This window comes from Oncorhynchus masou, chromosome 8 (genome assembly GCF_036934945.1).
Source record: "Oncorhynchus masou masou isolate Uvic2021 chromosome 8, UVic_Omas_1.1, whole genome shotgun sequence".
Classification (NCBI taxonomy): Eukaryota; Metazoa; Chordata; class Actinopteri; order Salmoniformes; family Salmonidae; genus Oncorhynchus; species Oncorhynchus masou.
In genome coordinates, this window is record NC_088219.1 from 44,585,290 (window position 1) to 44,598,255 (window position 12,966).

Here is a 12,966-nt window from a genome sequence, read left to right on the forward strand (position 1 = left end):
GTCACACAAGCATTGAATAGTCCGGGTACTTCCTGTTTGAGTTTCTGCCTATAGGAAGGGAGGAGCAAAATGTAGCCGTGGTCAGATTTGCTGAAAGGAGTGCGGGGGGAGGGCCTTGTAGGCATTCCGGAAGTTAGAGTAGCAGTGATCCAGTGTTTTCCAGCGCGAGTGCGACAGTCAATGTGCTGATAGAATTTAGGTAGACTTGTTCTCAAATTTGCTTTGTTAAAATCCCCAGCTACAATAAATGCAGCCTCAGAATATATGTGTCACCTATACTCCCTCTCCGGCCTCTAGGTCATCAGGCTGCTGATTATCCCGCACACCTGTCACCATCGTCTCGCACACCTGCGCCCATGACCTCCTTGATTACCTACCTTTTATATGTGACTCCCTTTGGTTTCTTCCCCAGTCGTCATTGTTCCTGTTTAATGTCAGGCGTTGTTTGTGTTTTGTGTTCATTGTTTCTTTTGTTTATTAAAACACTCACTCCCTGAACCTGCTTCCCGACTCTCAGCGCACTCGTTCCTTGAGGGCCGTAGTGGTATCGGCTTGAGGGGGAATATACACGGCTGTGACAATAACCAAAGAGAATTCTCTTGGGAGATAATACAGTCGGCATTTCATTGGGAGGAATTATAGGTTAGGAGAACAAAATTACTTCTGTTCCTGTATGTTGTTACAATTACATCATGAGTGGTTAATAATCATGAAACATACACCCCGCCCTTCTTCTTCTCGGAGAGATGTTTATTCCTGTCGGCACGACGCTCAAAGAATCCAGTTGGCTGAACCGACTCCGACAGCATATCCCGAGAGAGCCATGTTTCCATGAAGCAGAGTATGTTACAATCCCTGATGTCCCTTGTCCTGATTGCTTCAACCTTGTTATCTAGAAACTGGACACTAGCGAGTAAAGCAGCCAACAAGTGCTCAGCATATGTGGGAACTCCTTCAAGACTTTTGGAAAAGCATTCCAGGTGAAGCTGGTTGAGAGAATGTATTTTTATTTGCTCCTAGACTTTTCCACTTCACAACAACAGCATTTACTGTTGACCAGGGCAGCTCTAGCAGGGCGGAAATGTTATGAACTGAATTGTTGGAATGGTGGCATCCTATGATGGTGCCACGTTGTAAGTCTCTGAGCTCTTCAGTAAGGATATTCTACTGCCAATGTTTGACTGGGGAGATTGCATGGCTCTGTGCTCGATTTTATAAACTAATTTGAAGGGGTGTCCACATACTTGTTTGTGTGTGTGTGCATTTTACTTCCGGCGCCGACAGAGATGGCCGCCTCGCTTCGCGTTCCTAGGAAACTATGCAGTTTTTTGTTTTTTTTACGTGTTATTTCTTACATTAGTACCCCAGGTCATCTTAGGTTTCATTACATACAGTCGAGAAGAACTACTGTATATATGATCAGCGTCAACTCACCATCAGTACGACCAAGAATATGTTTTTCGCGACGCGGATCCTGTGTTCTGCCTTACAAACAGGACAACGGAATGGATCGCATGCAGCGACCCCCCCCAAAAAAAATGACTCCGAAAAAGAGGGAAACGAGGCGGTCTTCTGGTCAGACTACGGAGACGGGCACATCGTGCCCCACTTCCTAGCATTCTTCTTGCCAATGTCCAGTCTCTTGACAACAAGGTTGATGAAATCCGAGCAAGGGTAGCATTCCAGAGGGACATCAGAGACTGTAACGTTCTGTGCTTCACGGAAACATGGCTCACACATCTCACTGGAGAGCCAACGGGTTTCTCCATAAATCGCGCCGACAGAAACAAACACCTTTCTGGTAAGAAGAGGGGTGGGGGTGTATGCCTTATGGCTAACGAGGCATGGTGCGATGAAAGAAACATACAGGAACTCAAATCCTTCTGTTCACCTGATTTAGAATTCCTCACAATCAAATGTAGACCGCATTATCTACCAAGAGAATTCTCTTCGATTATAATCACAGCCGTATATATCCCCCCCAAGCAGACACATCGATGGCTCTGAACGAACTTTATTTAACTCTTTGCAAACTGGAAACCATTTATCCGGAGGCTGCATTCATTGTTGCTGGGGATTTTAACAAGGCTAATCTGAAAACAAGACTCCCTAAATTTTATCAGCATATCGATTGCGCAACCAGGGGCGGAAAAACCTTGTATCACTGTTACTCTAACTTCCGCGACGCATATAAGGCCCTGCCCCGCCCCCCTTTCGGAAAAGCTGACCACGACTCCATTTTGCTGATACCTGCCTACAGACAAAAACTAAAAAAAGAAGCTCCCACGCTGAGGTCTGTCCAACGCTGGTCCGACCAAGCTGACTCCACACTCCAAGACTGCTTCCATCACGTGGACTGGGACATGTTGCGTCAGATAACAACATTGACGAATACGCTGATTCGGTGTGCGAGTTCATTAGAACGTGCGTTGAAGATGTCGTTAAAACATTCCCTAACCAGAAACCGTGGATTGATGGCAGCATTCGCGTGAAACTGAAAGCGCGAACCACTGCTTTCAATCAGGGCAAGGTGTCTGGTAACATGACTGAATACAAACAGTGCAGCTATTCCCTCCGTAAGGCTATCAAACAAGCTAAGCGTCAGTACAGAGACAAAGTAGAATCTCAATTCAACGGCTCAGACACAAGAGGCATGTGGCAGGGTCTACAGTCAATCACGGACTACAGGAAGAAATCCAGCCCAGTCACGGACCAGGATGTCTTGCTCCCAGGCAGACTAAATAACTTTTTGCCCGCTTTGAGGACAATACAGTGCCACTGACACGGCATGCAACGGAAACATGCGGTCTCTCCTTCACTGCAGCCGAGGTGAGTAAAACATTTAAACGTGTTAACCCTCGCAAGGCTGCAGGCCCAGACGGCATCCCCAGCCGCGCCCCTCAGAGCATGCGCAGACCAGCTGGCTGGTGTGTTTACGGACATATTCAATCAATCCCTATACCAGTCTGCTGTTCCCACATGCTTCAAGAGGGCCACCATTGTTCCTGTTCCCAAGAAAGCTAAGGTAACTGAGCTAAACGACTACCGCCCGTAGCACTCACTTCCGTCATCATGAAGTGCTTTGAGAGACTAGTCAAGGACCATATCACCTCCACCCTACCTGACACCCTAGACCCACTCCAATTTGCTTACCGCCCAAATAGGTCCACAGACGATGCAATCTCAACCACACTGCACACTGCCCTAACCCATCTGGACAAGAGGAATACCTATGTGAGAATGCTGTTCATCGACTACAGCTCGGCATTCAACACCATAGTACCCTCCAAGCTCGTCATCAAGCTCGAGACCCTGGGTCTCGACCCCGCCCTGTGCAACTGGGTACTGGACTTCCTGACGGGCCGCCCCCAGGTGGTGAGGGTAGGTAACAACATCTCCTCCCCGCTGATCCTCAACACTGGGGCCCCACAAGGGTGCGTTCTGAGCCCTCTCCTGCACTCCCTGTTCACCCACGACTGCGTGGCCACGCACGCCTCCAACTCAATCATCAAGTTTGCGGACGACACAACAGTGGTAGGCTTGATTACCAACAACGACGAGACGACCTACAGGGAGGAGGTGAGGGCCCTCGGAGTGTGGTGTCAGGAAAATAAGCTCACACTCAATGTCAACAAAACTAAGGAGATGATTGTGGACTTCAGGAAACAGCAGAGGGAACACCCCCCTATCCACATCGATGGAACAGTAGTGGAGAGAGTAGCAAGTTTTAAGTTCCTCGGCATACACATCACAGACAAACTGAATTGGTCCACTCACACAGACAGCATCGTGAAAAGGCGCAGCAGCGCCTCTTCAACCTCAGGAGGCTGAAGAAATTCGGCTTGTCACCAAAAGCACTCACAAACTTCTACAGATGCACAATCGAGAGCATCCTGGCGGGCTGTATCACCGCCTGGTACGGCAACTGCTCCGCCCTCAACCGTAAGGCTCTCCAGAGGGTAGTGAGGTCTGCACAACGCATCACCGGGGGCAAACTACCTGCCCTCCAGGACACCTACACCACCCGATGTTACAGGAACGCCATAAAGATCATCAAGGACATCAACCACCCGAGCCACTGCCTGTTCACCCCGCTATCATCCAGAATGCGAGGTCAGTATAGGTGCATCATAGCTGGGACCGAGAGACTGAAAAACAGCTTCTATCTCAAGGCCATCAGACTGTTAAACAGCCACCACTAACATTGAGTGGCTGCTGCCAACACACTGACACTGACTCAACTCCAGCCACTTTAATAATGGGAATTGATGGGAAATGATGTAAATATATCACTAGCCACTTTAAACAATGCTACCTTATATAATGTTACTTACCCTACATTATTCATCTCATATGCATACGTATATACTGTACTCTATATCATCGACTGCATCCTTATGTAATACATGTATCACTAGCCACTTTAACTATGCCACTTTGTTTACATACTCATCTCATATGTATATACTGTACTCAATACCATCTACTGTATCTTGCCTATGCTGCTCTGTACCATCACTCATTTATATATCCTTATGTACATATTCTTTATCCCCTTACACTGTGTATAAGACAGTAGTTTAGGAATGGTTAGTTAGATTACTTGTCGGTTATTACTGCATTGTCGGAACTAGAAGCACAAGCATTTCGCTACACTCGCATTAACATCTGCTAACCATGTGTATGTGACAAATAAATTTGATTTGATTTGATTTGTGTGTGTGTGTGTGTGTGTGTGTGTGTGTGTGTGTGTGTGTGTGTGTGTGTGTGTGTGTGTGTGTGTGTGTGTGTGTGTATACACCTACTCATCATCAAAACAAAACTATGAAATTACACATATGGAATCATCTAAAAAACGTGCTAAAAATATCAAAATATATTTTATTTTTGAGATTCTTCCAAGTAGCCACTCTTTGCCTTGATGACAGCTTTGCACACTATTGGCATTCTCTCATCCTTTAGTAGTGGTTTCTTAGCAGCAATTCGACCATGAAGGCCTGATTCACACAGTCTCCTCTGAACAGTTGATGTTGAGATGTATCTGTTACTTGAACTCTGTGAAGCATTTATTTGGGCTGCAATTTCTGAGACTGGTAAACTCTAATGAGCTTATCCTTTGCAGCAGAGGTAACTCTGGGTCTGCCTTTCCTTTGGTGGTTCTCATTAGAGCCTTCATAGCGCTTGATGGTTTCATCATAGCGCTTGATGGTTTTTGCGACAGCACTTATATATTCCGTATTGACTGATCTTCATGTCTTAAAGTAATGATTGCCTGTCTCTTTGCTTATTTCAACTGTTCTTACCATAATATGGACTTGGTATTTTACCAAATAGGGCTACCAAATAGGGCTATCTTCTGTATAAATATAACATATATTTTGATTTGTTTAACACTTTTTTGGTTACTACATGATTCCATATTTGTTATTTCATAATTTTGATGTCTTCGCTATTATTCTACAATGTAGAAAATAGTTTAAAAAAATTAAAAAGCCTTAAAGGTGTTCTAAAACTTTTGACTGGTATTGTATATATACAGTGCCTTCGGAAAGTATTCAGACCCATTGACCTTTTCCACATTTGTTACATCACTGCCTTATTTAAAAATGTATTTAAAAAAATGTCCCTCATCAATATATGCACAAAAGTCGATAATGACGAAGCAAAAAAAGGTCTTTAGATATTTTTGCAAATGTATTAAAAATACATAAGTATTCAGATGCTTTGCTATGAGACTCGAAATTGAGCTCAGTCCATCCTGTTTCCATTAATAATCGTTGAGATGTTTCTACAACTTGATTGGAATCCACCTGTGGTAAATTCAATTAATTGGACATGATTTGGAAAGGCACACACCTGTCTATTTTAGTTCCCACAGTTGACAATGCATGTAAGAACAAAAACCATGCCATGAGGTCAAAGGAATTGTCCATAGAGTTCTGAGACAGGATTGTGTCTAGGCACAGATCTGGTGAAATGTACCAAAATGTCTGTAGCATTGATAGTCCCCAGAAACACAGTGTCCTCCATCATTCTTAAATGGAAGAAGTTTGGAACCACTAAGAGCTGGCCACCCGGGCCAAAATGAGCAATCTGTGGAGAAGAGCCTTGGCCGGAGGTGACCAAGAAGCCGATGTTCACTCTGACAGAGCTCCAGAGTTCCTTTGTGGAGATGGGAGAAACTTCCAGAAGGACCACAATCTCTTCGGTACTCCACCAATCAGGCCTTTTCGGTAGAACGGCCAGACGGAAGCCACTCCTCAGAAAAAGGCATCTAAAGAAACATGATTCTCTGGTCTGATGAAACCAAGATTTATATCTTTGGCCTGAATGCCAAGCGTCACGTCTGGAGGAAACTTGTCACCCTGCCTACTGTGAAGCATGGTGGGGGCAGCATCATGCAGTGGGGGTATTTTTCAGTGGCAGGGACTGGGAGACTAGTCAGGATCGAGGGAGAGATGAACAGAGCAAACTACAGAGAGATGCTTGATGAAAACCTGCTCCAGAGCACTCAGGACCACAGACTGGTGTGAATGTTGACCATTAAGGATGATCAATGGAAACCGGACCTCGAGTTCAAGTCTAATTGCAAAGGGTCTGAATACTTATGTAAATAAGTTAAACAACACCCTTCCCCACTAAAAACAATAAAATGTTGGAAAAATAGCTCCAGTGTATATTTGGCCTTGTGTTTTAGGTTATTGTCCTGCTGAAAGGTGAATTTGTCTCACAGTGTCTTTTGGAAAGCCAGGTTTTCCTCTAGGATTTTGCCTGTGCTTTGCTCCATTCAGTATTTCGTTTTTTTTTACTGCTGAATCTTTTCCAATGACGACCATATCCATAACGTGATGCAGCCACTGTCATGCCCTGACCTTAGAGAGCTGCGCCCTGGCTCATCTATGACAGGGAGTTTGAAGACAGTGAACGTGACAGAATTACCCACCACAAAAAGACCAAGCAGCGTGCGCAAACGTGGAAGATGAGCTGGACCGGGGAGGAGAGAATGGCGGGGGACAAGACCCGGTCACGGAAGCCCGAGAGGCAGCTCCCCAAATTTTTTGGGGGGGAGGCACACGGGGAGATTGGCTGAGTCAGGGTTTAGACCTGAGCCAACTCCCCGCACTTACCGTGGGGAGCATGTGACCGGTCACGCAGCGTGTTATGCGGTGATGCGCACGGTGTCTCCAGTGAGCATTCACAGGCCGGTGCGCTCTGTGCCTTTGCCCCGCATTTGCCGGGTGGTAGTGGGCATCCACTTTTGACTGGTATTGTATATATACAGTGCCTTTGGAAATAATTCAGACCCATTGACCTTTTCCACATTTGTTACGTCACAGCCTTATTTAAAAATGTAATTAAAAAAAATGTCTCTCATCAATATATGCACAAAAGCCGATAATGACGAAGCAAAAAAAGGTCTTTAGATATTTTTGAAAATGTATTAAAAATACAAAGCAGAAATACCTTATTTACATAAGTATTCAGATGCTTTGCTATGAGACTCGAAATTGAGCTCAGTCCATCCTGTTTCCATTAATCATCGTTGAGATGTTTCTACAACTTGATTGGAATCCACCTGTGGTAAATTCAATTTAGGTTGTTCCAGCTCTACGCTCGAGACCTCCAGTGCGCCTCCACGGCCCAGTGTATGAGGTGCCTGCTCCACGCACCAGGCTTCCAGTGCATCTCCCCAGTCCGGTGAGACCTGTTCCGGTTCCACTTACCAGGCCCCCAGCATGTCTCCCCAGCCTGGTAAGCCCTGTGGCAGCTCCACGCACCAGGCTTCCAGTACGTCTCCCCAGTCCGGTGGGGCCTATTCCGGTTCCACTTACCAGGCCCCCAGTATGTCTCCCCAGCCTGGTAAGCCCTGTGACAGCTCCACGCACCAGGCTTCCAGTACGTCTCCCCAGTTTGGTGGGGCCTATTCCGGTTCCACTTACCAGGCCCCCAGTATGTCTCCCCAGCCTGGTAAGCCCTGTGACAGCTCCACGCACCAGGCTTCCAGTACGTCTCACCAGTCCGGTGGGGCCTATTCCGGTTCCACGTACGAAGCCTCTCGTGATGATCCATGGCACGAAGCCTCCAGTGATGATCCATGCCTGGAGCCTCCAGTGATGATCCATGGCACGAAGCCTCCAATGATGATCCATGGCACGAAGCCTCCAATGATGATCCATGGCCCCGAGCCTCCAGTGAAAATCCAGGGCACGGAGCCTCCAGCGACGGTCCCCAGTCCGGAGCCTCCAGCGACGGTCCCCAGTCCAGTGTCTCCAGCGACGGTCCCCAGTCCGGAGCCTCCAGCGACGGTCCCCAGTCCGGAGCCTCCAGCGACGGTCCCCAGTCCGGAGCCTGCAGCGACAGTCTCCAGTCCGGAGTCTCAAGCAACGGCCCCCAGTCCAGTGTCTCCAGCGACGGTCCCCAGTCCAGAGCCTTCAGCAACGATCCGCAGTCCGGAGCCTGCAGCGAAGATCCGCAGTCTGGAGCCTGCAGTGACGGTCCGGAGCCTCCAGCGACAGTCCCCAGTCCGGAGCCTCCAGCAGGGGTCTGCAGTCCGGAGCCTCCAGCGACGATCCACAGTCCGGAGCCTCCAGCAGGGGTCTGCAGTCCGGAGCCTGCAGCGACGATCCCCAGTCCGGAGCCTGCAGCGACGATCCCCAGTCTGGAGCCTGCAGTGACGGACCGGAGCCTCCAGTAGCGGTCTGCAGTCCGGAGCATCCAGCAGGGGTTCCCAATCCAGAGCCTCCGGCGATGATCCACAGTCCGGTTCCTCCGGCAACAAACCACGGTCCAGAGTCTCTGGCGACGATCCGAGTTCCGGTTCCACGGAAGCGGAGGGATCAGCGTGTGGAGCGAGGGCTACGTCCTGAACCAGAGCCGCCACCGAGGATAGATGCCCACCTGGACCCTCCCCTATAGTGTCAGGTTTTGCGGCCAGAGTCCGAGTTTTGCGGCCAGAGGGGGGGGGGGGGGGACTGTCACGCCCTGACCTTAGAGAGCCGTTTTATTTTATCTATTTGGTTAGGTCAGGTTGTGATTTGGGTGGGCATTCTATGTTTTCTTTTTTTTGTGTTTGGCCGAGTGTGGTTCCCAATCAGAGGCAGCTGTCTATCGTTGTCTCTGATTGGGAATCATACTTAGACATCCTTTTTCCCACCTAATTTTGTGGGTAATTAAATATTTTCTGTGTGTGTTTGTGTGCGCCACGGTTGCGTCACATTCGGTTTCTGTTTACCTGTTTTTTGTGAAGGTTTCATTTTATTTTAAAGATATGAAATTACATGCACGCTGTGCCTTGGCTCATGACAGGGAGTTTGAAGACAGTGAACGTGACAGCCACCAACTCGGTTGAAAATACAAACAGTGGTATTCAGTGATGTGTTGGATTTGACAGAGATATGAGCCGGATGTTTTGGAATCAAAACATTACTGCACGTAAGCTGCCAATATAAACTGAGAATTTTGGATATAGATATGCACATTATCGAACAAAACATACATTTTTTGTGTAACATGATGTCCTATGAGTGTCATCTGATGAATATAATCAAAGGTTAGTGATTCATTTTATCAATATTTCTGCTTTTTGTAACTCCTATCGTTGGCTGAAAAAATGTCTGTGTGTTTTTTCGACTTGGCGGTGATCTAACAAAATCAGATGTTGTGCTTTAGTTGTAAAGCATTTTTGAAAGATGTTTCTCTTTCATTTGCTGTATTGGACTTGTTAATGTGTGAAAGTAACATTTTTCTGAAAAATATTTTTGAATTTTGCGCGCTGCCTTTTTAGCGGAATGTTGTTCCGTTAGCGGAACCCCTGTGCTGGAAAGGTTCATCTAACAGCAGCAGGCAAAGACAGGTCAAGGGCAGGCAGGGGTCAATAATCTAGATAGGTGGGGCAAAGATACAGGATGGCAGGCAGGCTCAGGGTCAGGATAGGCAGAGGTCAGTAATCCAGATAGGTGGGGCAAAGCTACATGACGGCAGGCTCAGGGTCAGGATAGGCAGAGGTCAGTAATCCAGATAGGTGGGGCAAAGGTACAGGATGGCAGGCAGGCTTAAGGTCAGGGTAGGCAGAAAAGGTCAAAACCGGGAAAACTAGAAAACAGGCACAATTGAGATACAGGAACAGCGAGAAAACCGCTGGTAGGGTTGACGAAACAAAACGAAGTGGCAACACACAAACAGAGAACACAGGTATAAATACACAGGGGATAATGGGGGAGATGGGCGTCAGCTGGAGGGGGGTGGAGACAATCACAAAGATAGGTGAAACAGACCAGGGTGTGACAGACATATCGCAATTTACTGGGGGGAGGGGTGGTCCAAAATAGTGGAGGGTTGTGTGCTTTGTGGAGGGTTGTTTTTGTTTGTTTTTTTGGCACAGGGGAGGGTAGTGTATTTTTTTCCCTACCCAAAAATAGCACACATTCAAAGCTGCATACAGTTTTATATAATATCAACAAGAAAAATAGGAATAGCTGATGGGCAGCAGATAGCTAGAGGCTAGAGTTGCCCTGGCTGTGGTAGCATCTCACTAGCGTAGCTTATTCATTCACCTCAGTCGAGAGGAGATGAAACATTAACTAACGTTACATGTCAGTTAGAATACCAGCTCAGCACCGAGAATAAACACTAGTTTACATTCAAATCACAGGACATTAATTCAAATGACATTTTCACTGCAGCCTAGAGTAGAATGGTGTACTCACTTGAATACAATAATGCAATTATTCATTGCATTGTGCTGTTGTAGGCTAGTCTAGGTAGGATATTTGCATTGTTCCTAAACAAGATCAATAGGGGATATTATTTAGGTGTGTGTCGGTCTTCACTGTCCTTTCATGTGCAATGATACACCTGGCCTTTCTGCTCAGATAGCGATATGAATCAAGGACTGTCTGCCCCATAGTCCAGTAGCTACTCTACATGACCAAAAGTATGTTGACACCGGCTTATCTCATTCCAAAATCATAGGCATTAATATGGAGTTGGTCCCCCCTTTGCTGCTATAATTGCATCTTCTGGGAAGGCTTTCCACTATATGTTGGAACATTGCTGCGGGGACTTCAGCCACAAGAGAATTGGTGAGGTCGGGCACTGATCTTGGGCGATTAAGCCTGGCTCACAGTCGCCGTTCCAATTCTTCCCAAAGGTGTTCGGTGGGGTTGAGGTCAGGGCACTGTGCAGGCCAGTTAAGTTCTTCCACACCGATCTCGACAAACGATTTCTGTATGTACCTCGCTTTGTGCATGGGGGCATAGTCATGCTGCAATAGGATCTTCCCCCAACTGTTGCCATAAAGTTGGAGGCACAGAATCAATTTTTACGGGCTTCAGCACGTGGCGGTCGCCTTTTGTGATCTACCACGTCTAGGAACACCATCCTAATATTGAGTTGCACCCCCTTTTTCCCTCAGAACAGCCTCTTCGGGGCATGGACTACAAGGTGTCGAAAGCGTTCCACAGTAAATCTGGCCCATGTTGACTCCAATGCTTCCCACAGTTGTGTCAATTTGCCTGGATGTCCTTTGGGTGGTGGAACATTCTTGATACCAGAGCAGGTAGCGATATGAGCTGTCGAATAGCGATATGAGCTGTCGAATAGCGATATGAGCTGTCGAATAGCGATATGAGCTGCTGAATAGCGATATGAGGTGGCTGTTGTTAATAATATAATAACAGCTGTTGTTTGATGGAAATGTTTTTAAGCCTTTGTTTTGGTCTGTTTCAGTATCAAATGAACTTGGCTAGCTTTTTATTAGTCAGTATGGCAATGTGAAGTTATTGATCTGTTAGTGTCCCTTGCTAATTCCCTACTTCTCACACGGGCACAGTAATAAACAGCTCTAACTTTACAGGCTTCACTGTCATGGTGCACCGATTTCTTCATCCCGCTCCCACCCTTACCCACTGGCTTACAGTACGGTCCCGACTCCAACCCGCTACCACGAGAATTGCTCCTAAACCCAACCTCAGTCCCGCAATGTTATTTTAGGCGTATGTGACGCAACTCACTTGCCAAACATGGTTCCAGCAATTTTGCACCATGTAGTCAATATTAAATGCAAAAAAAATATTTAAGAAATAGGTTAAATTACCAGAGTTTCTCACATGGCCATTATATTGTATTAATGGGCTATATCAGCCAATATGCTAGATGTAGTTTGAAGAGAGCAGAGTTGACTTGCACTTTCTCTTAAGCTATTTTTATAGCCTAACCTTTTTAGGAGTGGGAAGATTTTCAGACAGAGAAATATGTCTGATCAATATTTCTAGACAATGTAGTAAATTATAGCCTATTTAGGAAGTTTCATTGGAAAGATAACTGTCCCGTGCTTCTCCGCCCATACCTAGTCTATAGCCTACTCTATTTAATAGAGACCACACGCACACCTGATCTCACAGGTACGGCTACTGAACTTAAAGCAGCAAGACAGATGACAGCAACACTATGTTTGCATAGGCCTATACGATATAGCCTACCTTTTATGAGGACGATTTGCAGACAGAGACAAATAAATGGGTAATCAATACTTATTGAAAATTGAAAGGCTCAACGCTCTCTCACCACAGTATGTCATGTCTTGTTATGTCTGTTCCTGTCCTTTCTCTTCACTCTGTCTCTCTCTGCTGGTCTTTTTAGGTTACCTTCTCTGTCTCTCATTCTTCAGCTGTTCTACATCTCCCCTAACTAGCTCATTCACTCTTTCCCACCTGTTCTCTCTTCCCCCTCTGATTAGGTCTCTATTTCTCTCTCTGTTCCTGCTACTTTCAGTGTCTGATTCTTGTTTGTGTTTTTCATGCCAGAAGCAAGCTGTCGTCTCGTTTGCTTCCACCTTGTCCTATCCTGTCGGAGTCTGCCTGGCAGGTGCATCCTGCATTATACTAACGTTCTTTTTGTTCCATTGACAACGTTGGAAGAGGATTTATGCCATTCCTGTTTTTTCATTAAAGAACTCTGTTTTCTGTT